This window comes from Emydura macquarii, unplaced genomic scaffold (genome assembly GCF_026122565.2).
Source record: "Emydura macquarii macquarii isolate MOO-44397 ecotype Brisbane River unplaced genomic scaffold, CSIRO-AGI_Emac_v2 contig_705, whole genome shotgun sequence".
Taxonomy (NCBI): Eukaryota; Metazoa; Chordata; order Testudines; family Chelidae; genus Emydura; species Emydura macquarii.
This window is the reverse complement of record NW_027130842.1, coordinates 16,625,344-16,651,562: the sequence shown is the minus strand read 5'-3', so window position 1 is coordinate 16,651,562 and position 26,219 is coordinate 16,625,344. Positions and strand designations below refer to the sequence as shown.

At 40.9% G+C, this 26,219-nt stretch overlaps 1 protein-coding gene across 2 annotated transcripts in view; it reads right to left on the bottom strand.

The window, feature by feature from the left end:
* Window positions 1-26,219, bottom strand: part of TULP4 (TUB like protein 4) — a 245,722-nt gene that overhangs the window by 209,103 nt on the left and 10,400 nt on the right. Inside the window, exon 1 of one of the 2 annotated variants that reach the window (XM_067542486.1) lies at window positions 13,654-13,831. The exons of the other annotated variant lie outside the window; for it this stretch is intronic. The gene's annotated coding sequence lies outside the window, so the exon portion shown is untranslated. Of the gene's footprint in view, window positions 1-13,653; window positions 13,832-26,219 lie in introns of those variants that run through there. 2 annotated transcript variants of the gene reach the window in all.

Here is a 26,219-nt window from a genome sequence, read left to right as displayed (position 1 = left end):
GCTACTTCTCTAGCAGAAAAGTCCAACTATAAAATCTATGTGCATTACACACGCACGCACGCACACAGAGAAATTACATTAAATAACTGAAAAGAACATTAAGGTTGCAAGTTCAAGCACCCAAAAGTTAGGAAATGCCAGAACTCAGGTTGTCTGTATGATCTTCATTCATCCCCCTAGTGTGTATGCATTATGGTACAGTTTTTAATTACATGATCACACACCATTTTTTCAGAAGCACTTCTGCCTCATTTAGTGCACAGACACTCAGCTCCCTTGCCATTCTCCCCCCTGCTTGTGCCTATCACTCTCTCCCTGTTCTCTGCACCCTTCTGCTCCCACCACATCCTTCCTTCCTGGCTCCTGCTCCTTGCCCCTTTCTCCTCCTCGAGGACTCCTATTCCCTCACACACACCTCATTCCTATTCCCCCTCCCCCACTCCTCAACCTTCTGCTTGAGTCTTGTAGCTTCTTTCTTGGCACCAGCTGGGAGGACATGTACAACCCCAGGAGGGTGTTCCTCTTTTTCAGTTCTGGTGCCTGAAGCCTCAGCAGCCCAGAAGAGCAATTGCAGGGAAAGTCCTGCTCAGCCTCTGCACCCCTGGGTAAGGAGCATGCTCAGCTGCTCTGTGAGGACAGGTAGTCTGAACGCACAATAGCAGCTATGTGAGGCTGGAGCATGATCAGCACAGACAGAACATTTGGAGAATTAGGCTGTCAAACTCCAAGTCTCTACTCAGAATGTAAAATCAGTGACTTTTCAGATGCTCATAGCAGGACAAATTTTGGAAATTTTTCAGGATCACAGTGGGTGGTGGTTTTTTATTTAATTACTTTTTAAAGCTAAAACAAACAGCTTTTCCCCCCTAACCTTTCTCCAAGATAGTTCAGCTGTTTTAGCTGAACTTTTCCAAAAATTCAGCCTTAGGCAGACACCAGCATGGAAAATTTCACCACAAATGTTTAAGTATATCAGCAACTGAAAACAGGGTCTCATATTGGAAAAAGTGTCAGGTATCCTTAACTATAAGCATCACTACCTGCACCACCTATAATAAAAAGCCACACCATCTACTCCAGCTAAAGATTTTATCTTGGGGCTCAAAATATTTTCTCTCATCACTGGTCAAACACCAGTTCTTAGAAAAGTTTACTAGTCCTGAACATATTTATATTTTCTAGCACTGGTAGGTGTGGTAGAAGTGTAATTGAATATTTGTACCTTCCCCGTTTCCCTCCCTAACAGTCTCTGATATTGTGAATCTCATGGTGATGATGTAAATAAGTTACTAATCTACTGTATTTTCCCATGTATAAGAAGCACCTTTTTTCGAAAAATTTGGGGTCTAAAAACTGGGTGCGTCTTATACAGTGGTACTTACCGGTGATGTACCGTAATACATTTATTTTCAAATTTCGGGCCCCAAAATTAAGCTGCGTCTTATACATGGGAGCATCTTATACATGGGGAAATACGGTATATCGCCCAAACTAAACAGAGAAACATAACAGACTTGCGGGCAGGAGAAGGAAGGTCCAATATTTTCTCCACTGGAATTTATTGGGCCACTCTAACTCCTCATGTTTCTCTCTCTTTAAGAGTTAAGATTTTAAAATCAAGATCTGGCTTTTCTTTCATTTTTCAGGGCCAAACTACTGACTATTTCTATCTCCCAACAGCTTCCATTAACCTGTACAAACGATCAGTATTAAGCAGAGCTGGACAACCAGAAAAATATTCACTTGCTCTCATGCATCTTTCATCAAGATGTCTCTTTTGTCAACACAAAAAAGTCATGCACAGCCAAGTGCATTGACACTGCTACCCTAATTTACATTTATTTCACAGCTCCCAATCTTTAAGGCTTCAAAGTAAGAGCTTGTGTGATACTGGGCTAGGAAGGGTTGAGCTTAGCGGGCTGAAATAACCCAAAATCAACCTTTGAGGACATTTTTAAAATGGTAATTAGGGCCATTCACTGTAAATAGCTAAAATTTTAAGGTTATATCTGGCATTGTTTGGAAGTAGATATGTGTCTGTAATTACCTATAAACTTGCTAGTGATTATCGATATAACCAAATAGTTCCTGTCCAGTCACTATATTGTGTTAATCAAAAATCAAAGGAAGATATTAACATTTAGATGGAACTTGAATATAACAACACTAATGTTTTTATTTCTCTTTGAAGTTTAAATAGTAAATACCTGTGAATGGTTGTAAATTGCCGATTGCCTTATGCTAATGTAGCTAGTTACCAATGTGCACAGAAAATAGGAGATGTTACTTCAAAGCCACAAGTATGCACCTAAGGATTACTTGCTGTGATATCTGCTGTCAAGACAATATCAATAAGCCTGCACGGATCTATAAAAGACTCTAGTGGATTGATCCTTTTTATCTCAAACCTGTCTAACCTTTGTCAGGGAAAGTTTGGATTCGCCCTGCTAATTCTCATGGGAGAATTGGAACAAACTCTGCATATGGGCTATGTTGGTCTTCATTTGCTGCTTCATTTCTCTGGACTGGATTTCTAACAAGCAAGCTTTAAACAAGAACTGATGACCCCCAAGCTGTTTGGGTAATTTCCAGCGACTTTGCAAATTAAGAACTTTGCAACTTGGTTATCTCTAATTTGAAACTGACTAAAGAACTTTATTTTCATTTGTGTATGTATAATGATCTTTTAACCATTACTCTTCCCTTTTTTTAAATAAATATTAGCTTAGTTAATAAGCATTGGCTTTAAGCGTGTATTTGGGTAAGAACTGAACTATTCATTGACCTGTTTGGTAATATATCCGATCCTTTGCGATTGGTAGATTTTTTTTTTTTTTTTTTTTTTTTTAACATATGATGGATAAAGATTTTCAGTAACCTCCAACGCCTTTGACTTGGCTGTCTGGGTAAAAGCCAGAGAGCTAGATGGCTTTAAGGCAACTGTAATTTTATCTTCTGAATAACCAGTAAGGTGATCAGAATCTGTTTGTTGCTGGCCTCTTATATCTCATTGAAGAAAATCCACCAGTATTTAGGGCTTTGCCTGCCCCATTCTTTGCAGTTTTGCCCTGTTTAAACTATCTCAAGGTGGCTCCCCTAGAGGCCAGTGTCACAACTTGTCTACACTTAAAACACCACAGGAGCAGCAGCACTGTAGCTCCTCACTGTAAACACTACCTACTCCAAAGGGAGGGATTCTTCTGTCAGAATGGGTAATCCACCTCCCTGAGAGTCAAGAATTCTTCTGTCACCCCAGAGCTGTCTATATAAGGACTAAGGTCAGCTTAATTACGCTGCTCAGGTGTGGATTTTTCATACCCTTACCAATGTCATTAAACCAACCTAATTTTCTAGTGTTGACCAGGCCTAGGTCTCTTAAGATAAGGCAAAAAAGTAGATAGAGTGAATTCCAGGTAATGCATGTTATTCTTAAACTATTAATTAATTACTAAAGAAAGATTTATGGCCTGAATTTCAGAGATCCTGAACACCAATGGGAGCTGCAGATTACCAACTTCTTTGGAAGTCAGGCTATCAGATTCCAGGATTCTCAGACTTAATCAAATTCTCTTCCTGCCACACTCATGTTCTCAAGAATCCAATGCAAGAGCAGCTTGTAAGAATTCCATTCACAATCTCAGCATGAAGAAATGTATCATACATCCACAGAATTTCTTACAATCCTCCATTACAAAAACAGGCTACAATCCAGGCCTTTGCACGATGGGGATTGGCAGGGGTCACTCACAAAGCAGGATTGGGGCCTCAGATGTTCACTTAAAAAGATATCAGGTTAAGTATATTACTTTAAAATAATCAAAATCAACAAGTAAGAAGTTAACATTCTATTATTAAAACAATGCTTTTTAAAAAAATCGAATTAGCTTTTCATTATTTTCCATTTATATATTTAATTTCTCTCAGTTTGAGCAATAAAAATCAAGTGGATTTTCATGAGGCTGGCAAAAGAAACAACCCCGACACAAAGGCCAGCCTTCTGACAAAGCTTCTGTCAAAGTTCTTGCTCCAAAGCATCGTGATATTAGAGCTTCCTAAAGAAAAGGTCACCAAAACTTTTTTTTAAAAAAACAACGGCAAAACAATGCATTTTTCCCTAGCCTTGTTCTAAGGAAATGTTGAACTCTTATCTGAAATTTTCCAGAAATATTCAACCTGAGGCAGACACCCAGCATGAAAAATTTTGGGCTTAACAGTTAAAGCTTGGCAAAGTTATAAGCAACTGAAGACACGGTGTATAACGGGAAGTGTTGAACCAGCTTAATAATAAGGCACTGTTACCACTCTGCCTATAATGATTTATACAGTCATTGTAACAGCGAAATTCAAATTATAATTTAGAAGCAAGAGACTAGGTTAATACAATGTTAAAGTTACAAACTGAACACAAAGAAGGCAAGAAATGACAATGTTACAGTTCTCATGGTAGCACTGATTTGCTTACATTGTATATTCTGAAGCAAACATAGCCCCTCCATAATTAATGTTGCAGCTACATTTCTCTTAAAAATCTAGTTTTACATTGCCTCTAACCTCCGCATACATAGATAAATAGGCTTGAAATGTGGTGGGGCAGACTTCATGAGGGAAATGTGAGGCCTTTTGAACAAAAGATTCTCAAAACACAGTACCCATTTTTTTCAAAATTTTTTGATGCTTTTGTGGTCACAATTGGCAGGAAGGAGAGACACGGAGCAAGCTACATGACGTATTACCAGAATGCCCTTCAATGAGATCTAATGCATGGTACCAAAATGAAACTAACATTTGATATAAAAAGTTATTGACCTTGCTTTGGAACTATCATATGGTATGCCACAGTGCTTGCAAAACTAGCAGTAAGTGCTAAAGGAACTACCTCAGCACACAGTCTTCCCTGTGACATCAGCTATCAAATCCCACTGAGCCATGGAGGTGTCCTTCATAGAGACAGGTAAGTGCAAACCTATCCAACAGTGTACAAGAGGCAACGTTTATTAACAGAAATGGTAACTTGATAATGCTTCTTGTTGTGTCTTAGGCTAATTACTGTACATTTAGAAAATGGAGGCCACCGTACCTATTTCAGCTTCTGGGTTATTTAGTCTAAGTCACAGTTATTAAAAGATCTAACAGAAATCATCAAATTATTACACTGACATTTATTGTATATATTCACATTGAAAAAGAAAAATTCAATAAAATGAACTATCAGATTCCTAAAAAGGTAAAATTTAACAGACAATAAAATTGATTGAAACCTCATTTTAAATTTTTCTATGAAAAAAAGAGATATTTTCTTGCAAAATATTCATCCCATTTTTCAACCAGTCCTAACACACTTCCTTTTCACCCATTCCTTTAATTATCTCCTTTTCCTCGGTTTTATTTCCTGACTTCACCTTCATCTCCCCAGCCTCCTATTATGCTATGCATAAGCCCTAGTATAGCTGCAAAATAAATAAATAAATAAATAAATAAATCATATATAAACACTGTTTCATAGTTTAATTGAGAGGAAACTGGGATTCTGAACAAACAACAACAAAAACCACAAATGTCTGGGGACAAGAACTTTGTTAGCCTGTGGAAAGGGAACAGGGTTGGAGGAGGGAGGTTAAAATGATGCTTGATTTTCCTCAATAGTTTGACAGACCCATTTCTTTGCTTTCTACTAGTATATTTTTCTTCTTTCATGTAAATTTTAATTCCTCTTTCTACTGAGGCAGCACCTTCACTGTTTGCAAATGGCTTGGGTATATGAGACAGCCAGCCAGGTACAGGAGCTAATCAGAAGTTGCATAGAGATGTATGTTCTGTGTGGCTTCTGAGAAACTACTAGACAGGGCATATGCAAATCTATGCCCTTTGATTGGTTAATAGGTGCCAATATGTATTAGCATAGGGAAGTGTACAATAATTATGCAAATAAAACACACAAAGTGCAGTGATTGGCATAACTGGGAAAAATGCACAGTTGATACCACCAGATGACCAGCAGGCCTATACAATGGGCAGTGAGACAATTCTACCTCACCCTAATATATTGACATACATTAAAATCAAACCAAACCATCATTTTGGAGGCCCTAAAATGAAAAATATAATGGTCAGTATTCCTTATATGTTGAATTGCCCTCCCTCTCGGTTATTTGAGGGGATCAGGCAGGAAGACTACATGCACACACACTTTGATGTAGTATTATTTATAAATTTTTATAAACCTTTTTATTAACCTGTTTGTCAAAGCACAGCCCAAACATGGTATGGAAAATGGGAAAGATCTATTTTTATGATTACATGTACCTCAGTTTACCTACTTGATGTTATTCTGTCTGACTACAAGGATTGAAATAAAAAGGGGCTGCTAGGAAAAACAAGCAGGAAATGAAACAATGACTAGAAATAACGTTACCTCCAAGAAAAACAAGAGAGCAGTGGGAAATGCCTATACCTGTCTGGCTGCAGACAGGTTAACAGGCTTAATTTTCCAGGGATAGACCCAAAGATCAAATCAACAATGAACAAGTGTTTTCCCAAATGGTAGGTCATGAGCCACCAACGGGCTGCAGGAAGGGCTATGTGGGTCGTGTGTTCCCTAGAGTGTGTTCCAGGTTTGAGAAAAGCATCTTTCATTGAGCCTCACCCCAGACCTGCTCTAGAGCTAAACTAGGGGCAACAGGTGTTCTGTTGGGTGGCAAATAGTATGGCCCTATTGATGGAACATGGGTTGGAATGCTCTCATGTCTAGTTCCCATTCTTGTTCATGAGAAAAGGTCCTGCCTAATGTGCCCGTGGTCATGTTTTGATGCCTGGGGAGGTATGCAGACAAAACAGAGACATTGTTTTGGATACAAGAGTTCCATAATTTGATTGCTTCCGAACAGAAAGAATGGGATCTCGCTCCGCCCTGCCCGTTGATATAGTACATGCAGGCAAGATTTAGGACATCCTAAATTGTGGGGACAGGTGGAACGAGGTGGGGTGTTCTCGGGCCCTCAACCATACATTCAACATTGTTTGTTGGAAAGTGTATGGGACATTGTCTCTTGTGTGGCAGTCTGTCTGCTATTATTGTGATCATTGGAAGGGCATTGACAGCGGCATTGGTTGGCGAACTGCTACTGCAGGTAACAAGGTTGAGGCTGCGATCTTGGGGGAAGTTGGTATTTCCCTGATCTCCTCTTTGGCTGTCGAGTCTATATACTCAGAGATCTGAGAGTAGTTCAGGAATCCTTTAGAGAGTGTAATGCATCGTTGGTATGCTCAGAGAACAATTTTTGTCCTTCAAACAGTAGATCTTTAGCCATTGTTTTTACCTCCTTGGGAAATACTGAGAGATGTAACCAGGAGGCTCGCCGCATTACTACGGCAGTAGCAATGGATCAGGCTGCCGTGTCGGCTGAGTCCAAGGAGGCCTGAAGAGCTGTGCAAGCTATAAGATGGCCTTCCGCTATTAGGGGCAAAAATTGCTCCTTTTTAGACTCTGGGAGGTCTTGACATAACTCCTCCAATTTGGAGTTGTTAGTATAGTTGTATTTTGCCAGGAGGGCCTCATAGCTTGAAATTCTAAACTGGAGGGTGGTGGAGGAGTAAGATTTTCTCCTGAATTAATCTAATCATTTCCAATCCCAAATGGGACGGGTAGGTCAGAATTGGTATTGTTGGTTCTTTTCTTGCACCGCATTAGCAAGGGAGTTTGAAGTAGGGTCTGAAAACAAGAACTCCACCTTCTTTGCTGGTATTTAGTATTTTCTATCTGTGCATTTGTATGTAGGTGGGGATAGAGGATGGGGTCTGCCATAAAAGATTGGCCTGTTTGAGTAAAGCACTATTGATAGGTAGTGCAATTTTTGTTGCCGAGGAAACATGGAGAATGTCAATCGGTTAATGCTGCTTTTCTTTAACCTCCTCCAGTTGGATGTGTAGAGCATCTGCCACTCTGTGGAACAAGTCCTGAAAGTGCTTAAAATCACTGTCTGCAGTAGGAGGCGGTGGCATGATGGCCTCATCAGGTGAGGATGATAAGTGCAGTGCCAATGGTGCCTCTTCCTCTTGATCGTCATCATGTTCCTCTTCATGCTCCTCCACTGGTTCTTCCTCTTGTGCTTGTGGAGGCTGTACACCCAGAGGTCATGAGATTGTTGTGGATGGGATAAATGGAGGACGTTGTATCTGCTGTGCTGGTGGGTTATCAAATTGAGCCCTATACATGGCCCAAGGGTCCCAGTATGGCCAGTTGGGTGGAAGAAGGATGTGTGGTTGCATCAGGGAGGACCATACCAGGAATGGGTACCCTGAAGCGTTGGAGGGTAAGTTTGCAAAGCTGGAGCTATTTGCCCCAATGTTGATGGGGCAACAGATGCAGCGCACTCCTCTTCTTCCTCTGCATCTCTCAGGAAGGGGGAGACAATCCAGTCAGAGAGAGTGAGGCATGTGAGACTTGAGGTAAGTCTTGTTTAAGGAGTGGAGACTCTGGAGTATCAAATATGTATCTGTACTCCTGTGGTGCATATGGTAACAATGGCTCCAGTCAGACATGGTGCCATGTTGTGTTTTCAACATGGCCAGCAGGTGGCACCAGAGTTTTTCCCCCAGAGCCAATGGTATAGCAGAGATTGAGGTCAGTGTCGAGGTCTTGGTCGGTACTGTCAGCTGTTTCGGAACCACAAAGAGTCTCAAAGCCGCAGATGAGGTGGAGGGCTCAACTTCAGTCACTGCAAATAGAAGGTGATGCCGACAGCTGATAATGTGCTTTGGTGGGTCCTTCAACCTTGTCTTAGTGACTGAGGAACTTGGTTTAATTGCAGTGCTCTGCTCCTCGTCAGAAGCAGTTGACACCACGGATCTCCAGGGACAGCTTTCTTGGGGTTTGTGCCTCAGGAGTTGAAGAGGAGCCGCTCCCTTCTTACCCTTGACAAATATGGGGGCCTCTCTGGGGAGGAGTGTAAGCCAGAGTCAGAGGCTGGATGAAAGGACTTCTCCATCAGGAGCAATTTAAGTCTGAAGTCCCTGTCCTTTCTTGCTCTAGGTTTCAAATCGAGGCAATGGGAGCACTTCTGGGGAATATGTTCCTCTTCCACGAATGCACTCTGCATGGCCGTCTGTTATCGGGAAGACGGCCCTGCAGGAGACGCACCTCTTAAACCTGGGAGAACCAGGTATAAGGGTGAGGTGATGGCTTCCTGAGCAGGAAGGAAGGGAAGTAGAAAAAAGGAAATCTACACTATGCTAAAGACTGAAGGGTTGTAGAAATTAAAATAAAGTAATAGGAAGAAATTAATACTAATGGTTTTGGTTTTGTTTTAAGAGGAATAAAGTTAAGAACTATCTATCTAAGGGAGAGTTTACTGTAGAACTATCTAAGGAGAAAGCAAAAACAGGCTCTCCTAAGGGTTCCGTTCCAAACTGGAGGTGGAAAAGAAGAAACTGAGGGCAGCTGGACTGCACAGTGCTAGATATACTTCCTACACACTGTGCGAGGCAGGGGAGGTGCACACGCGCAGTCCAACGGGCACTGATATTGAAGATCTGACTCCAAACATAAAGGTGCTGCCGCACCTACGGTGGAGCAGCCATGGGGACATCACTCAAAGAAGTGAAGCCTGTCACCGGAGGTGTTCAATCAAGAGGGACTGCAAAGGCATCGAAAGCACAGCTCACCCAATAATTGTGACAAATGCTATAACAGGTAGATTACTCTTTCAACCAATTTCAGATAGACTAAACCACTTGTGGAACCAAGGGGAGAAAGTCACATTCACAGATAACTTCAGAGAAGAAATGAAATTTAAAAATGAAACCACAGCCAGAGAGAGCTCACTGCAGATTTTTCTATATAGCAGGGAGGTTCCATTCGATTTTTTTGTTTTTGTTTTGGTCTTCAAAAATGTGAATTAGGAGTGAGAAATTCCCATCTCTCTTGAAAGTTTCACTGTCATTATCACATGCCATGCATTAAGAGATCTCAGAAGCAATTATTTATTTAAAGTATGGAACTGTATCCTGTTTAACTACATTCAGCCAACTTCAATGGGTCCCAACTCCCACTCTCTCTTTTCTATTTAAGTGACTGCAATGACCTTGCCTGTAATTAGAGCAATTTCTTTCCCTTAGGAATGTTCTGTAGCCTACATATATCCCCCAAGCCTGCAGCAGTTCTGTATGGTTTCTAATTATCTCCAGTATCTGCCCACAGGCTCTTTTTAATACTTCCTTTATGAACATGCATTCAAGCCTTGCTATCCTCCCCCAAAATCCCAATATGCCTCTCTAAGCCAGGAGTGTCATATACAGCACTGGAAAGGGGAGAGGGGGGGAGAGGAAAAATAAAACAGAAGCTACCAACTTTCTAAATATGTAGGACCATAAACCAAGTATAATCCCTACCAGACAACATAAATGCATTTCAGTCAGGACCCTGATAAATGGCACATCTGCTTAACCTGGACTATTGATGCAAAGTAGATTCAGGCTACTGTGTTACAGCAGGAAAAGAGAGAATTTCTGCAAGGCAATCCTGGTGGTGTCTGCAAGCCTAATCATAGGTGTGAAATAGTGTGTGTGGGCATTAGCTTCCCACCGAGCAGCCCTTTGTTCCTTTCAGGCAGTTCTGTGAGGATTGCTAAATAAACCACTTACCATACAGAAACCCTTCAATGGGTTGGAGAGATTGTGATAATTAACACAGGCAGATCCATGATTTTCAACAGCTGGCACTTCCCACTCTTCCAGCTGGTAATCAGGCATGGATTTCCCCTTCTTCAAGGTATCATTATTGGGGATTTCACACTACTCTGGAGGAGTCCAATCTGGGGTTTTCCCCATCACCATCAGGTGGTTCTAGATCTGGAGGAGGAGGAGAGCTCTTCACCCTTTCAGCAAAGAGGCAGAGAGCTAGCAGAGAGCATCTCTCCATACCAGTCTCTCCAGTCTAGATTTCATGCTTTTTCTCAAGGCTCTAGAAAGTTATGTTTAGCAGCTCAAGGTACCCCAGGGCTACAGGAATATAAGGGAGGCAAGTTGCAGGAGTGCTTGTGGGAAGGCTTTTCTCCTTGAGGAATACCACCACCAGAGAAGCCTTTGTAGAAGTTGGGAGCATTGCATGAGTGCTTGCAGCAGGGCAGAAGATTCGTTCAAGGAAGGGGCTCATTCACTTCAGGAGCAAGCTTAGAATCAAAGGGAGTGGGACCATGAGTGCCCCTGCATGCCTGGCAATTTGAATGGTCTCCAAAAGTTGTTCTGCCGGTGTTAGTGCCCCATGAGATCCCAGTGCTGGCTGGACATCCTCTCCAGGTAGGGGGTGGCCTGCAATCAAAGTTCCATCAAGGACAGTAATGTTCTGGTGGATGCTCTGAGTCAGTGGACCAGAGCCCCACCTAATGTAAGTCAGCACTGTCCCATGGTGGCCCACTCTTCTAACTTTGTAAAAGGTCCAGAGCTAGGATTGTTTCCTCATTGAGGCCTGAGGCCTCCGGTTTATATCCAAGTCTCTACTGCAGCTGATGAAGAAGGCATCAACAAAGCTCACATTGGAGCTCAACAGCAATGACATGGGCTGGTGTTCTGATAATCTTGCAAGACTCAGCCAGGAGACATCCCAGCTAGAAAGGAAAGCCCATTATATGCAGGAATCCTAGAAGTGTTGAGGCCTAAGGTGTTTGCTGGAAATGCAGCCTGGTAGCAAGTCGTGCTTCTGATTTTCTTAGAGATGATGATAAAGACAGAGATTTCTAATTTTCTTAGAGAGAGAGAAAGCGATTTTTTTAATGGTGTCAGATGAAACCAGATAAACAGAAGTCAATTTTATGCTACACTACTCAGGAGCAGTTCCATTTACTGGAGACAACCTGAGGTTCCTGAGCCAGAAAGCCCCTTATACAGGGGAATGCCATCAAAAGATTCAGTTGTAATGTCCCCACCTGCTGTCAAGGAAAAAATATACCTAAGCATCTGGACCAGTATAGAGGGACAGAGATAAAATGAAGGAGATATTGAAACAATTTTTGGAAAAATCATTCATAATCAATTCAACGAATGAGGCTGCTTATCTGTGGAGGGGGTCATCAATGATGAGCCCCCACAAGAGGAAAAAGAGCATTAAAGCATGCCAAGTAGGGCTGAAAGAATCAACTCCACCATTTGAAAACACTGGACAAGAAACTTTCAAAGTTGTTGTAAGGTAAATTGTTTAAATTAACTTTAAATAAGTTGGTGGGGGTTTTTTTTTTGTTGTGTTTTTTTTTTTGGGGGGGGGGGGAAGGAGTTGGACAGCTGGTTTCACTGCTGCTAAAGTAACAATCATCATTTATTTTTAAATATATAAAATTTATATTATAGCAGACTCAGTACTCTGCTTTCTATTGCTTTCATATAGAGAAGCTGATTCTTCCAGTTCTACTATAATAAACTGTGGGGAAGCCTTCCCAATTAATTATATTTCTGAAACTGGGGTGAGACACTCTGCTCAGCAATGAGCAATTTTCCCAGCATAGGCCCTAAGGTGTATTCCTGCAAACACTACCGGACAGTGTGTTTGTTATCACGAGTAGACAATGAAGTCAAGGACAATGTCCATAGTAAAAGGTACAACATCTCAGAGGGATGCATCAAACAGACACTAAGATTATTTTTCCAACCAAGCAAATGGGTCTTCCACATTTCAATCAACTAGACTTGATTTTTCTGTAGCAAAAAAATAAAACAGCATTTATCCTGTCATTATTACTCTAGAGCATTAAGCATTTTGCTTTTTCCAGAAAACCATTTAATACAGGCTTGGGCTCAAATATTTATCCTCATACAGCATCTTTGGATGTCTTTTCTTTATTAAGATCCTTATAAACATAATAGGCAAAAGCCCAGTCTCAGATCTCTGTCAGGTTTGGCAATCAAAAGGAAAGATTCATTATATTAGTTGACAAACCTAGATTTTCCCCAGATATAGCTAAATAAATCCAAGACTAAAAAAGAAATCACTTAAATGTTCTTTATTAGGGTTTTCTTTTTTCCACTTCTTCTCAATGCTAAGTTTTATTGTACTAACGATGCTAAAGAACATGAAGATGAAGTGGAGGAATTTTTGGAATAGTCAAATTAATGGAGAAAAATGAATCTCTTGATGAAAAGACAAATGATTCTTATTTAGGAATAGCAATTTCATATTTTTTACTTATCTTTTGTATTAAAACTTGAAAAGTAATATATTTGTATAACAGGGGGATGCCTAAATCTGTAGGTTTTTCTGTTAAAGACACCAACAAATACAGGCTCTAATCCTGCAAACATTTATGCACATGAGTTAGTCTCGTTGATTTTGCATTAATGTTTGCAGATTTAAACTGCAAAAAGCAGTTTTGCCTTTATTCCTTTTTCTTATTAAACCATGAACTGAAGAGCAATGTTGGTTTTCACTTATCTTTTTAATATGGCTCTTTAATTTGGCAGCTATTTTGCATTAAGTAACCAACTCTAATCTAAATGGAATTTGACTAATTAAAAATGCAGTTTGATCTTAATTTTTTATGTCTGGCATTCTTACATGCATATATAAAACTTTAGCATAACCAACTTTTCTAATTAGCAGATACTTTTTTCACAAGGTGTCTGGAGAACTGGATAACAAGAAAGTTTATTGTATTAACATTATTGCCTTACCATTTCTGGAACGTGCTTGACTTTTTTGCCTCCAGTAACAGTCTTATTGATTTAAAGAATTGAAGTTATAAATAAAAGTTCAACCTCTATCTCTGTTCAGATGAATTGCTATAGTCTATATGAAAGGGTGAAAGAAAAATAATCAGAGGTACAGCACGTAATGACACAAATAACCCATTCTGACTCTTCTTTCTATGCAAAGCTTCTTCCCCCTCAATTCATACCATTCCATTTCTGCACTCAAAATCTACCTGTAAACTGCTCAAGGAAAGTGCTGTTTTTTTTTTTAAATGGTAAGCAGCTTGGCAAAGCAGCATCTGAATCTTACAGTGTCAGTGGCCCCTTTGAGCTCACAAAGTCTATTAAAACAAATTATATGAGAACATCCTCCTCAAGCTTCTGACTTCATAGTATAAGAGGATCAGTATATTCCAGTTTCTTTCTGGAATCAAGCACCACAGGGCACTTTAAGTGCAGTGCCTAAAGCTGTCACGACATAGAGTTCTGTTCATTAACAAGACGAGGTATTGCTCTAGGCCAAGGAATAACAGGGGATTATAGGAAGAAGAAACATGCTCTTCTGTTCTTTCTTTGCCTACATAAAATGGACACTTCAGCATCTGCTTGAAACAGCTCATATTAGGGATAACAGATAGTGGCACGTCACAACCTCAGACTTGGGGTAACAGATTCATGGAAATAGACTCTATTTCCAGCGTATAGTTATGTAAAAAGGAGAAAGAGGTAATAAACACACAGCATCGACTCCTCAGCACAAGTGATTTGATTAAGCCCTAACTAAAGAGTGGGATTTTCAGAAAATTCTCTCTAGCATGACAAAAAAGATTCATTACTCTCCACTTACTATTCTAGAGAATGTCACTACAGTGCAAAGAGCAGACAGTTGAAAGTTGCTCAATCACTTCCTAGACACTATAAATTTAAGAAAATGAGAGAAACACAAATCACCATGATCAGACAGAAAATACAAACATATTTCTACTATTAGAGATTATCAACAATAAAAAAATAAAAGAACTAATAGAACCATGGAAACTAATTACTGAGTTACTTCATAACCCACAAATGTTAACTAAGTTTACATGGCCACACAGTGCTGACTATGGGGGTCTGAACTGTAGCACGCACAAAGCATTGAGCTGCAACTGTCCAGCACAGACCCTGCTAATGTGAACTAAAAGGTACCTAGTTCACATTAACATAGTGGACTATATTAATGCAAACTAGGCACATTTTAGTTCGTGCTAGCAGGGACCACATGGGGCATTTACAGAGCAACATATGAGTGAGTGCTGCAATTCACATCCCATAGTCAGCACTGCAGGGCTCTGGAGACAAATTCAAAGGGCCAAGATTTTGAAAGATATTTAGGAGCCTAACTCCCACTGATTTCAGCAACAGTTAGATGCCTCAATACCTTTAAAAATCAGGGAGCAAGTCAATAAAGTACTTTAAGACAAAAACAAAGCTACATCTAGACTACAGTGGACAACCAATACAATAGCCATCTGCGTGGCTGAAGACAAACTTGCTCAGTACCATGAAGAGCTCAGGATTATGAAAGCATCAATTAACAAATAACTATTTGTTCATGCTCCTGTATGTTGTTATACTTCTCTGACAGAAAGGGATAGCACCAATTACAGTGTTAGGAGCTGGAGCGGTTTCTTAGGATGAGTCATTCACAAGTCTGGAAGAAGGAAAAATAAGCACCGATTGCTCACTCTCCAATACTAATACTCCACTGGACAAATAAAATTGCATAACCAGAAACATTATCCCCCTAAGCAAGTGGCATGCTCTGTTCCAAAACTGGTTATATACATATTTATACACTATTTAGTGGATATAGTGTGGTTAGCAAATAAACATGTTAAATGTTTTACCACACTTCTGAAAAATAAAGAAAACCAAATGGTAATTATTACAGAGCAACAATCTTACAAATTCATTCACCTGGCTTAAATCAAGGATTCATAAAGTACAAGCCTGAAGTGCTTCTTCTGGATATCCCTGTCACTCTGGCTGGATCGGGGGCCCTTGAGGTGTATTCAGGAGCTCCAATTACTCCTTCCTACACCAATCTCACGTTGGGGGTGTCATGCTGGTTAGATTGGGGGTAGGGAGGGCATTTAACATATGGGTTAACATGAATATGTCAAAATAATAATAATTCATGTGAGATATGCCATGTCAGGTACTGTTAGGAAGGTAATAATATGCTAAGTAAGATAATAATACTTATGTTCATGTGTGATGTGTGAAATGGAAGTTATAGATACATTTGATATATCTGTATTTCAAATGGTGCTGTCTGAGCATCGACTCAAGACAGGATGGCTGCAGAACGATAGCCTTCTTAATGGCCCATTAAGACATTCCCAGGTGCAAGAGGCCCAGGGGGTGAAGCCGGAGATACACCTGATGAGGTACCAGGACTTACCTATGTGACCCTGAACTCCATTTTAGTTCCTGTAAAACTCTACAAACCGCATGACCAGGGCCAGAGGGTATATAAGGCAGAGGCCTTCGGAATCCATTTTGTCTTCAGTCACCAGTCTTCAGCCAGGACTCAGCTTCAGGTATCAACTTACCTCTGGATCAGCTCATCTACAACTGAACTGAAGCTGTGAAACAAAGGACTGGGACCCACCCAGAGATTGGGTGAAGACCAGAGGAACTATACAAGCCTGCAACACCATAATTCTTCTAGAAACCTGATGTATATGGACTTTCAATCATTTGTATGTATCTGATTGCTCTAATCCTTTAACATTTCTCTTATGGTTTATTTCTTTCTTTTTACAATAAAACTTTTATTTACTAATGGATTGGCTGGCAGCGTGGTATTTTGGGTAAGATCCAAACTTATATTGAACTGGTACTGTGACTGACCCATTGGGGTCAGAGGGAACCTTTTTAGTAAAGAGCATAGAGTTTAAATAACTGGTCTCTTTACTGGACCTAGTGGCTGACTGGGAGCCAGATGCTGAAATGCAGTAAAGAGGGCTGTGTGCATTTGTATACTGGCTTCTGTGGGGATTCAGAAGTGCAGTTTGTGGCTGGTTGGGAAGTCTGGCTTCAGTACCACCCACCAGTGCTGGGAGAATCTGCTCTCCGTTTGCAGCCTGCCCTGCCCTTGGCATTTTCAGGGGGCTGCCCTGGGCACGGGACGGGTCACAATCCCTAACACATTGTCTATGTCATAATTTCTGTACTACAGCCATCCCGCTAAAAAAAGTGAATTACGAGCGGCTAAGACAGCAAAGGGAAGCCTGGGAATGGGATGGAGGGAGAATATATAACCACAGAATTTTAAAATAAACACTCCATACTCTTTTCTCTCCATCACATAAAGTACCATAGCTGCTTTGAAATAAGCAAGCCTTTTTTACTTCCAAATAAAAGATGTGATATGTCGTTGTAGAGGCCAGACAACAAAAATTACACAAAGCACTGAACTAGGATCACTCCACAATCTCTCTCCTGTGTTCATCTACACAAGACAGAGATTTCTCACTCTTGGATGGGAAACCATGCATGCTGAATTCTAAGGCAAGCAATACAAACCGTTCACAGCTGTCTAATTTATTTGATATTCTTTTGTGGTATTAAATAGGTGTGTTATTTATATCTGATAGCAAATAGGTGCTGAAGTGCTCTTAATGGACTTTTTTCTTTAACAGCAAAATTCCAGTTAAGTTATAATATCATCCAATCATCAGGTTTCTTTTTAATTGTTAAATCACAATTAGCATCTGAAGTCAAGTACTTTCTGAAGTCTCTAACTGATGTAAACAACAAAGGGTGAGAGTTGATGATACCAGAGATGTATCTCAAACCTTGCTAATAGCATAGCCAGAAACCATTATACGTCTCATTTTGCATATTTGATGTTGATTAGTTTTAAAGTTTGATAGGTAAAAGTTTACACCTTGAAAAATATTACTGTATATGTTAATTTGGTATTTCAGTGGCCTTTTATCACACCCACTAGTGGAGCATTTTTTTATGAATGTAATACATAAAACAAAGAGCCATTTTCTCTTGGTTCGCCTTGCATTTGCATGCTTATAAAAATCTCATTTTAGATGGAGAAATCTATCTTTTAGACAGTGATATTAACAGTAAAACTACAGCAAGACAAAGCAGGACTCAAACTGCCCTGATGTACCATGGCAGAGCAGAGCTGCAGGAATAAATAATGTCCTAAGCTAGATGGGTCTTTCTTCTATGATAATGGGGTCCACTGGAATAAGTATTCAAGGTGAGGGCCAATAATGATTGTTAATGGACATTGTATGCTTATTCCCTCTTTGGTATTTCAACATTTTAACCCATTAGGGATTTTAAACAGAGCATGGCAGGGCACAGGACCTAATAGTAATGCTCCTCTACACTATTAACGCTGTGATTCCTGGTCCTTTGTTCTCTTTAGCAGGCAACGGCTGAGTGCAGTCCAGAGACAATGGGCCCCTTGTCATTCATTTCTCAGAGCTCTGGCCAATTAATGTGCAACACTGACAGGCTCTGAAAGGAACCTCATCCAGACTTCTGTTAGGAATAAAAGCAGCTGTAATGTGGAAGCATAAAGCATGCTGGAAAGAATGTAGGGAGAGTTCCTCAAGAATTCAACAGCAATGTTGAGAATCTCGTCCCATCCGGAAGAGGAAGAACATTTTAGAGCAATGGAGACTGATAAAGCTAGTGGTTCTACATGGATTTGTTCTTTTCTCTATGAAGGAAGTCTGGATACAGATCAACTTTCTCATTTCTGAGCATATGAAACAACAACAAATAGAGGAAAGAATTACAAATAACTTAAAACTTGTCTACTTTCAAAGTAGACCCTGGTGTGCCCTGTGGAAATGCTATTTCGTTGAGTCTCTCAGCAAGTTCTCAATGAATCACAATAACTGGCCCTGTGCTTCCCACAGCATCTTTAAATGAGGACTGTTTCGCTTTTATCCTGCAATGGAACAGGCACCTCACAAACCACTTGACTATGTCAGGACGCTACCCTATTCTGCCATGTCATCATCAGGACCTACCATTAACAGTAGAAGTGCTACTCTCTTTTTTATAATGTCTGCTGTAACTCTCTTTGAAGCAAGGTGACTGTACCTTGGCTCATTACATGAAATTCCACCATAATTATCCCCTTTGTAACACTAACTGTATGCAATGTTTGGCTTGTTGTTTATTAATTTTTAAAAATATAACAAGAGAACGCAATGTGTGACATTCAAAATTAGCCAACAATATTTTCAGAAATGTTATTTAGATTTCTAACAGTAAAAATGGTTAATATATCCTATCTGTACGTGAATTTACTTCTTTCCTTATTGTCTCTTGATCCAATTTCTTATCCTCTTTCTAGATTCTGGAAGTGTATATGACAGCACCTGCTGTCATGGAAATAGCAGATAGCAACACCAGTTCATTGATGGTGAAGCCCCTCAATCTAAGTCAGCGGTTCCCAACCTGTGGCCTGCAAGGGATTTCAAAGTGGCCTGCGGCTCCCCTCCTGCTGGCTGAAGAAGGGAGCCGCTGCCTAAGGACCCAGGTGGAGCGCGTTTCTGCGGGGCTAAAAGACCAGTGCAGGCTCCTTGCTGCAGCCAAGGGGATGGGAGATCAGCGCTTCCCTCCCCCGGCTGTAGCAGGGAGCACAGCAAAAGCACTCCACCTAGGTCCCTAGGTACTGGGGTCCCTGTTGGAGCCAGAGGGAGGGGAGCACTGATCCGTCCCCCTGGCAGTAGAAGGGAGCCACTGCCTAGGGACCCAGGTGGAGCGCACAGGGCTGCAGCCAGGGAGACAGGAGATCAGCAAGGAGGAGCTCCTTCTGTCTGGCTGCAGTGGGCGAGGGTGGGGGCAAGGCCTGCTGGCAGAGACTGGTGGCCCTTCAGGGTTGTAAAAATGATATCTGTGGCCCTGGAGCCAAAAAGGTTGGGAACCACTGATCTAAGTCACTGAAGGGCTGACACATGAATGGCACTATTATCAGCTGAATGCAATGTCTTCAACATATTTTATCTCATAAGAAACAATGTTTCATAGTCAAAATCAGGCAGCTGGACACAGAGGTAGGCAGTATTGCCTCTATAAGTCCTATACATCCCACCACTTAGCTTAGCATCTTGAAATCACTTTGCAAACTGTACTTGGCTAATCCACACAACACCCTTGTAAGGGAGGTAGGTATGATCCCAGCTGCAAAAACTAGGGAAACACAAAGTTTGAGTGATTTGCTCAACATCACACAGGAAGACAGTATCAGAGTGGGGATCAGAACTCAGAATTCCTGGCTCTCTGTCCTATGCTTAGGTTGTATCTCTCCATCAACACAGTATGACAGACGCCTTTATGTATATTTTAATCTTGCCCAAAACTTATTCCCTTTTGGGTCAAAGTCCATGAATCTTGCATCAAAATAACCAACTTTCTATTTCTCCCTCTCACATTTAAAAGGCACCTAACACTTTGTTATTTAAGAGCCAATTTCCTTTAAGTGCCTCTTGTATGAAAATATTTTCTCTTGCTATGAATGCAGGAAAGGGACACTGAATAATACATTACAGAGGGAAAAATGATGGCCATTCTACTCAGAGGAAGGCTTCTCATTAAAAATGGAAACCGAGAACAGGTTCAACAGCCATAACGTTAATGAAATATACAAACTCGATTATGCTCCCGTCACAGGGTGGGCAGATTCCTCTAAGCAAATTGGGCTCAGCCCCACTTTGTACCTTGTTAACTGACTCCCCAGGTGATGGGTATTGAGGCTGTCTATAAGAAGGGAAGACCTGCAGGGAGAAATGTGTAGGGAGTAATAAGACTTTCCTAAAATAGATACAAATGGATGGCAGAAAGTGCTCAGATGTTATCTATAATGAGCCCAGAGAAAAGGCCTAGAGAGAGAGAGACACACACACAAACAGACGCACACTTAGCCTGGTCTACTCCTAAAAATTAGATATATTTAGCTACATCGCTCAGGGCTGTGAAAAATTAGGTCAACCTATCCCCTGCTGTAGACACAGCTAGGTTGGCACAAGAATTCTTCCATCTACCTAGCTACCATCTCTCGGAGAAGTGGATTAACTTTGGTCGTAGGAAGCATCTACACTACAGCTGCAGCACCTGTAGTGTAGACATGGCTAGAGAACACAGGAAGGGTGTGTGGGAAAGAGAGAGGGAGTCTATTAAGCCTGGAGTCAGACTGAATATCCCGTTGTTGGCCCACTGTTTGTTTTGCTGGATTTCTTGTTCATCTCCCAAAGTAGGAGGAGACTATGATTTGGCCAGATGGCTCAATCATTTAGGAACACAGGAATCTGCCTATCCAGGAGTGGAAGACTGAAGTGCCTGGAGCAGAAACAGAGAAAACTGAGGAGCAGGGCATCAAGTTCCAAGATGATGTTGTCACTGTTCCCCTGGAGAAAGTTTATGGTTATTAACTTACATGGGACTCCTCCAATATACAGTGATGTAACACATGAATAGTTCCAGAGGGGTAGCCATGTTAGTCTGTATACAGCAAAAAGCACTTGTCCACCCCATTGTTATGTTTCTTACCCTTGAATGTACATATATATACACACACCTCCTATCTGTGGTTTCCATTCCATGCATCTGACGAAGTGGGTTGCAGCCCACGAAAGCTTATGCCCACAGAAATGTATTAGTCTTTAAGGTGCCACAGGACTCTCGCTGTTAAAACATGAATAAAATTCATAAGTGACACAGAGTGGGAGCATTAATTCATACAGCCTCTATTTATTTCTGAACTTTGTCACAATGGCTCATAGCACTTCACAGAGAAGATGAGCCAGGCATAGTAACATAATAGCACACCATGGTATGTGGAAGGTAACTATTAGGGTTTCTTATATTCATAGTGCACTAGCATGGTGTGCATTTATGCAGACTTCTGAGACCCTTGCCAGGGTCTAGTGATCTTCCTATGGCTCACCAGGGATTCTCCTTTTTGACAGACCAGTTCCCCTGACTCTTCCCCTCAACTCTCCTGCTCTCTCGAGCTCCTTGTAAATCTCAACGTCTGCAGGAGCAGTGCTCTCTGCTTGCTAACCTCAGGAGGCCTGAGGTGGAAGTGGGGGACTGGGTGAGAGGAGAAGGCTTGAAGGGAAAGGAGATAGAAGAGCATTCCTCTTCTTCTTTCAGCTTTCCGAGGCCTAAGAGAGGCGAGAACCCACAAGCTTTAGGAAATTCCTTTCTCACACAGCCTAATCCCCCCACAAGTCTATTCATGAAAAAAATCTCCTCCTGCTCCACCCATTGACAGGTCCCCAATGAAATCAGAGTCACCCAATGAAATTAACAGGAAGCAGATTTTTTTTTTAAAAGCAAACAAAAGGAAGTACATCGTCAAACAACCAGTAGAACCTTATTGTGAGGGGTTGTTGTGAAGGCCAAAAGCATAGCTGGGTTCAGAATTAGATATGTTCATGGAGGATAGGTCCATCAATGGTTATTAGCCAAGATGGTCAGAGATACAACCCCATACTCTGAGTGTCCCTAAATGTCAGACTTCCAGAAGCTGGGAGTAGGCAACAGGAAATAAATCACTCAGTAATTGTCCTGTTCTGCTCATTTCCTCTAGAGTATCTGACACTGGTCACTACCAGAGACAGGATACTGAGCTAGACTGACCATTGGTCTTGGTCATTCTTATGTTTCCCTTAGTGTCCATGTTACAGTTACATTTTGCGCCTCCCTCTGCAAACAAAAGGGTCTTACTTTAATACATATTTTTATATACACTAGGTCTCCAGCACTCACTTGACATATTATGTCAACCTAGAACCATTAGCTCTTGAAATGATAATTTAATCAGCTACATTTTGGTGCTGCGAATTTAACCTCAGCTAAAGAAGTCCAGTAAACAAGGTTTCATTTTTCTACTGCTTTTTAGTGGTTTGCTACACAGTGGCCAAAAAAATTCATACGAATTAAAAAAGTATTTTAGAGAGTGTCACCACTCAGCAACCCCTTTGTCCCATTCATTTTAAGTTTTGTGAGTTTAACCTGTTAAGGCAGATCTGCGGCTTTCTGCGGGGAAGGGGGACAGACAGACACAAAATTGGTCTCACAATGAAAACTCAAATACAAATTTACTCATACAAAAACTGCCATCTCTCTAATTCAGTTACATTTTGCTTCCCTTCCTATTCCTTCCTTGGAGGAAGTTTCAAAATTTAACCATTTACTAGCCAGAAGATATTGAAAAATGGAGCCCCAAGAATGGGGCAATAGCCCAACAGCTCTCCTGTTGCCATTGCCCCTGAATGGTCATGGCCTCTCATCTTTCATAAGCCTTTGGGCTAGCAGGTTTAGTCCTTTGGTTATAAGGTGTCCAGTTAAGTTTTCAAGCACAGCACATGGGTTTGAGAACATTTTGGGGAGAAAGAAAAATAACATAGGGGGAAGGGGAAATATCTGTTCCTGTTCCCACTGAAATCAATACCAAAATTCCCATTGACAACAACAGTACAGAATCAAGACATTAATGAAGTGCTGGGAAAGACAAAAAAAGCAACTGATTTTAACGTGTTTTTGTGAGGCCAGGAAACAAAGACATAGCTCATTACATTTTTAAGAACGGTTTAACATGGAAGTTGAGTGGAAATGTTATAAACTTCCTGCTCCTTCACAACCTCCCAGTGTGACCCTAGACAGTCACAGTTTCTCTGGGCCTCAATTTCCCACCCGTAAGAGGGGGATAACAGCACTTCCCTACCTCACAGGGGTGTTGTGAGGTGCTTGGATACTGCTGTAACAGGGATGATAAGTACCTTAGATAGACACAGAACACACAGCCATTTTATTCTTCAAACTGCAGGGGATGCCAGATAAGTTTTTTCAAGCCTGAAGACACACACATGAAGTTTCAGATGGATCAATTTGGTTTTGTTCATTTATGTGGGAAGATAACCTCAGGCTTATCAGAAGCTACTTTCAACCTTAACTACACAGACATGAGCACCCCACCATAACAGGTGCTAGTTATTCCAGTTTATCTCCCAGTGTCATTTATTTTGATTCCTTCTATTCTATTATCAGAACTTACACCTATAGCTGTGACTTAAAGAGAAAAGTGAGACAGGTGGCCTGAAGAAAAAAACAAAACTATTGTAATCAGCATTTTGTATACCCCCAGCAATGTCACATTGTTACATGAGGCTGGCCTTTTAAGGGGAGTTGGATCCAGGCTCACCTGACTAATCTTCTACCTCCCAGCTGAGACTGAACCAGTGATGGTAAAAATAGCCCAGCTGCAAAGTGAGTGGCCAAGAAGCCTCTGTATAAAGGAGGGGAACAGCTTCAGTAAGAAGGCTGGCAATCAGGACAGTGGCTGGTAAAGTGGGAACTTGCAGGGAACAGATAGGTCCCCGCAGAAGACTCCAGGTCAGGTGAAGGAGACTGGTTTATATGTGGAACTTACGTTGAACTGTTTTATTTTGAAAATAAAAAGCTGAAGCCCCAGCAAAAAGGGCCTGAACCAGATTTAGGACATGGTATCAGTCCCTCCTGGGCTGGGGTGACAGCAGCCTACACATACATACTATAGTGTGAGCTACACCTCTGGATAAGAGAATGTTGGAGTAGTATATTAGCCATATGGGGGGAAAAAGAAGTCCATATCCTTGGTACTAGTAATGCCACTTTCAAGAGGGTATTACACAAAAAGGCAAGTTAAAAACGAAAGCATCAAAGTAACTGACAGCAATTTTTAATTACAATTCCAAAGAGACATTACATCATTTGACAGCAGGAAAATATTTCACACATCCACACAATCCACTATGCAAGATAATCCTGTCTCAATAAATTAGACATTTTCAGTGCAAGTTGGAGAAGAGTGTGTGTTTAAAAAAAAAAAACTACAAAAAAACATACACACATTGAACTGTTAAGCATGATACATATTAAATACTGATGGAGAAACATTAAGATGGCAATGATTCATTGCATACTTCATGTGAAGAGCTAGCTGATAAAGGTATACAATTAGTCATTTGCCATCAGTGTATGTAGATTGTAAAACCTTCAGAGGAGAGATCGTGTCACCTTATGTTCTAGATGCTTCCAAACACATTTCTGGCCACTACTGCAGTAATACAGCATGACTGAAGAAAACAAATCAAAATAACTAGCAGCAAGTTAGTCTCAAAACTCAGAAACTGCATTTATCAACCTATGTTTGAGAGAGAAGGTGCAGGGACCATCTTTTTGTTCTGTTTGTACAGTGCCTAACACAACAGGGCCCTGGCCCAGGACTGAGGTGCTTAGGCATTACCATAATACAAAAGAGAACAAAATGGAAGCAAAAGCAAGTAAGTGGCTTTTACAACTGATTAAGGCCCTGATTCAGCAAAGCACTTAACATGCTCAAGTCCCAATGATTTCAGTGAGACTTAAGAATGTGCTGAGGTGCTTTGCTGAATTTGACCCTAAATGCTAAGGTAAAGATGAGGTGTTTGACTACACAAACCATTGACTGCAATATACTTCAGTATCGTCAAATAACTCCTATAATACAAAACAAGAAGATTCAACATACCTCCATATTAAACTGTTTCTTATTTAGAAAGAAAGTTGCTGTGCTCTAAGAAGTGTTTCCAGACTTTCCACTGACATTGTTTTAGGGAAGAGGCAATTGTTCATGTGCAGATTCAGCTATGTCTACACTACAGACAGGGGTGTGATTTGCAGGTTGTGCAGATGTACCCCTAGCTTTAATCTAGTTCGCTCACTAAAAATAGTGAGGACATGGCAGTGCGGGCTTCAGCTCAGGCTGCACAAGCTCACCTCCGCTTTGCCCCCCTTCCCTTCCCCACCCAAGAGACCTTCCTGGGAACATACTTGCACTGGCAGCCCACGCCACACATTTTCATTACTCTTTCCAGTGAGCTAGCTAGATTAAAGCTAGCACAGGTATGGCTACATCTACACTAGCTAAAAATGACATCCTGGCTTCAGCGCAGACATGATCAGTATAAGGGACTATTTTGTTAGAAATTAGACTCGTTGCTGAGAATTTCAGTATTTATTAGAGGATAATGCCACAAACACACAGCATACAGATATGCCCAAGAAAAACCTATGAACACATAGTGCAAATACATAAGCATTAGTAACTTTACGCAAGCTGTTCAACTGAAGACAGTGCCAGGAGGATACCTTCTCTGTGTGTAAAATAACTCAAGATATTTCAGTACTTGCGAGATCAAGGCCTTAGATAGTGAAAATATTGTTCCTTACCACATTATGGAATTTTAGAAGCAAACACTAGTCTAAGACATTACACATTAGAGCTTGGAAAGTTTAACATTAGGGAGAAAGTATTTTGGTTTTAAGGAGGAAGGTGTGTGTACTATTAAACAACAGATCAGTAAGTACAGGGTTTTAGTTAAAACTCAGTTCAGATTGAACATCACGATTCTGAGCCTGAAATATTGATAATCTCCAAGAGGTTGTACAAAAGGTCTTCTGCTGCAAGTTCAAGAACATTCCTCACACAGACC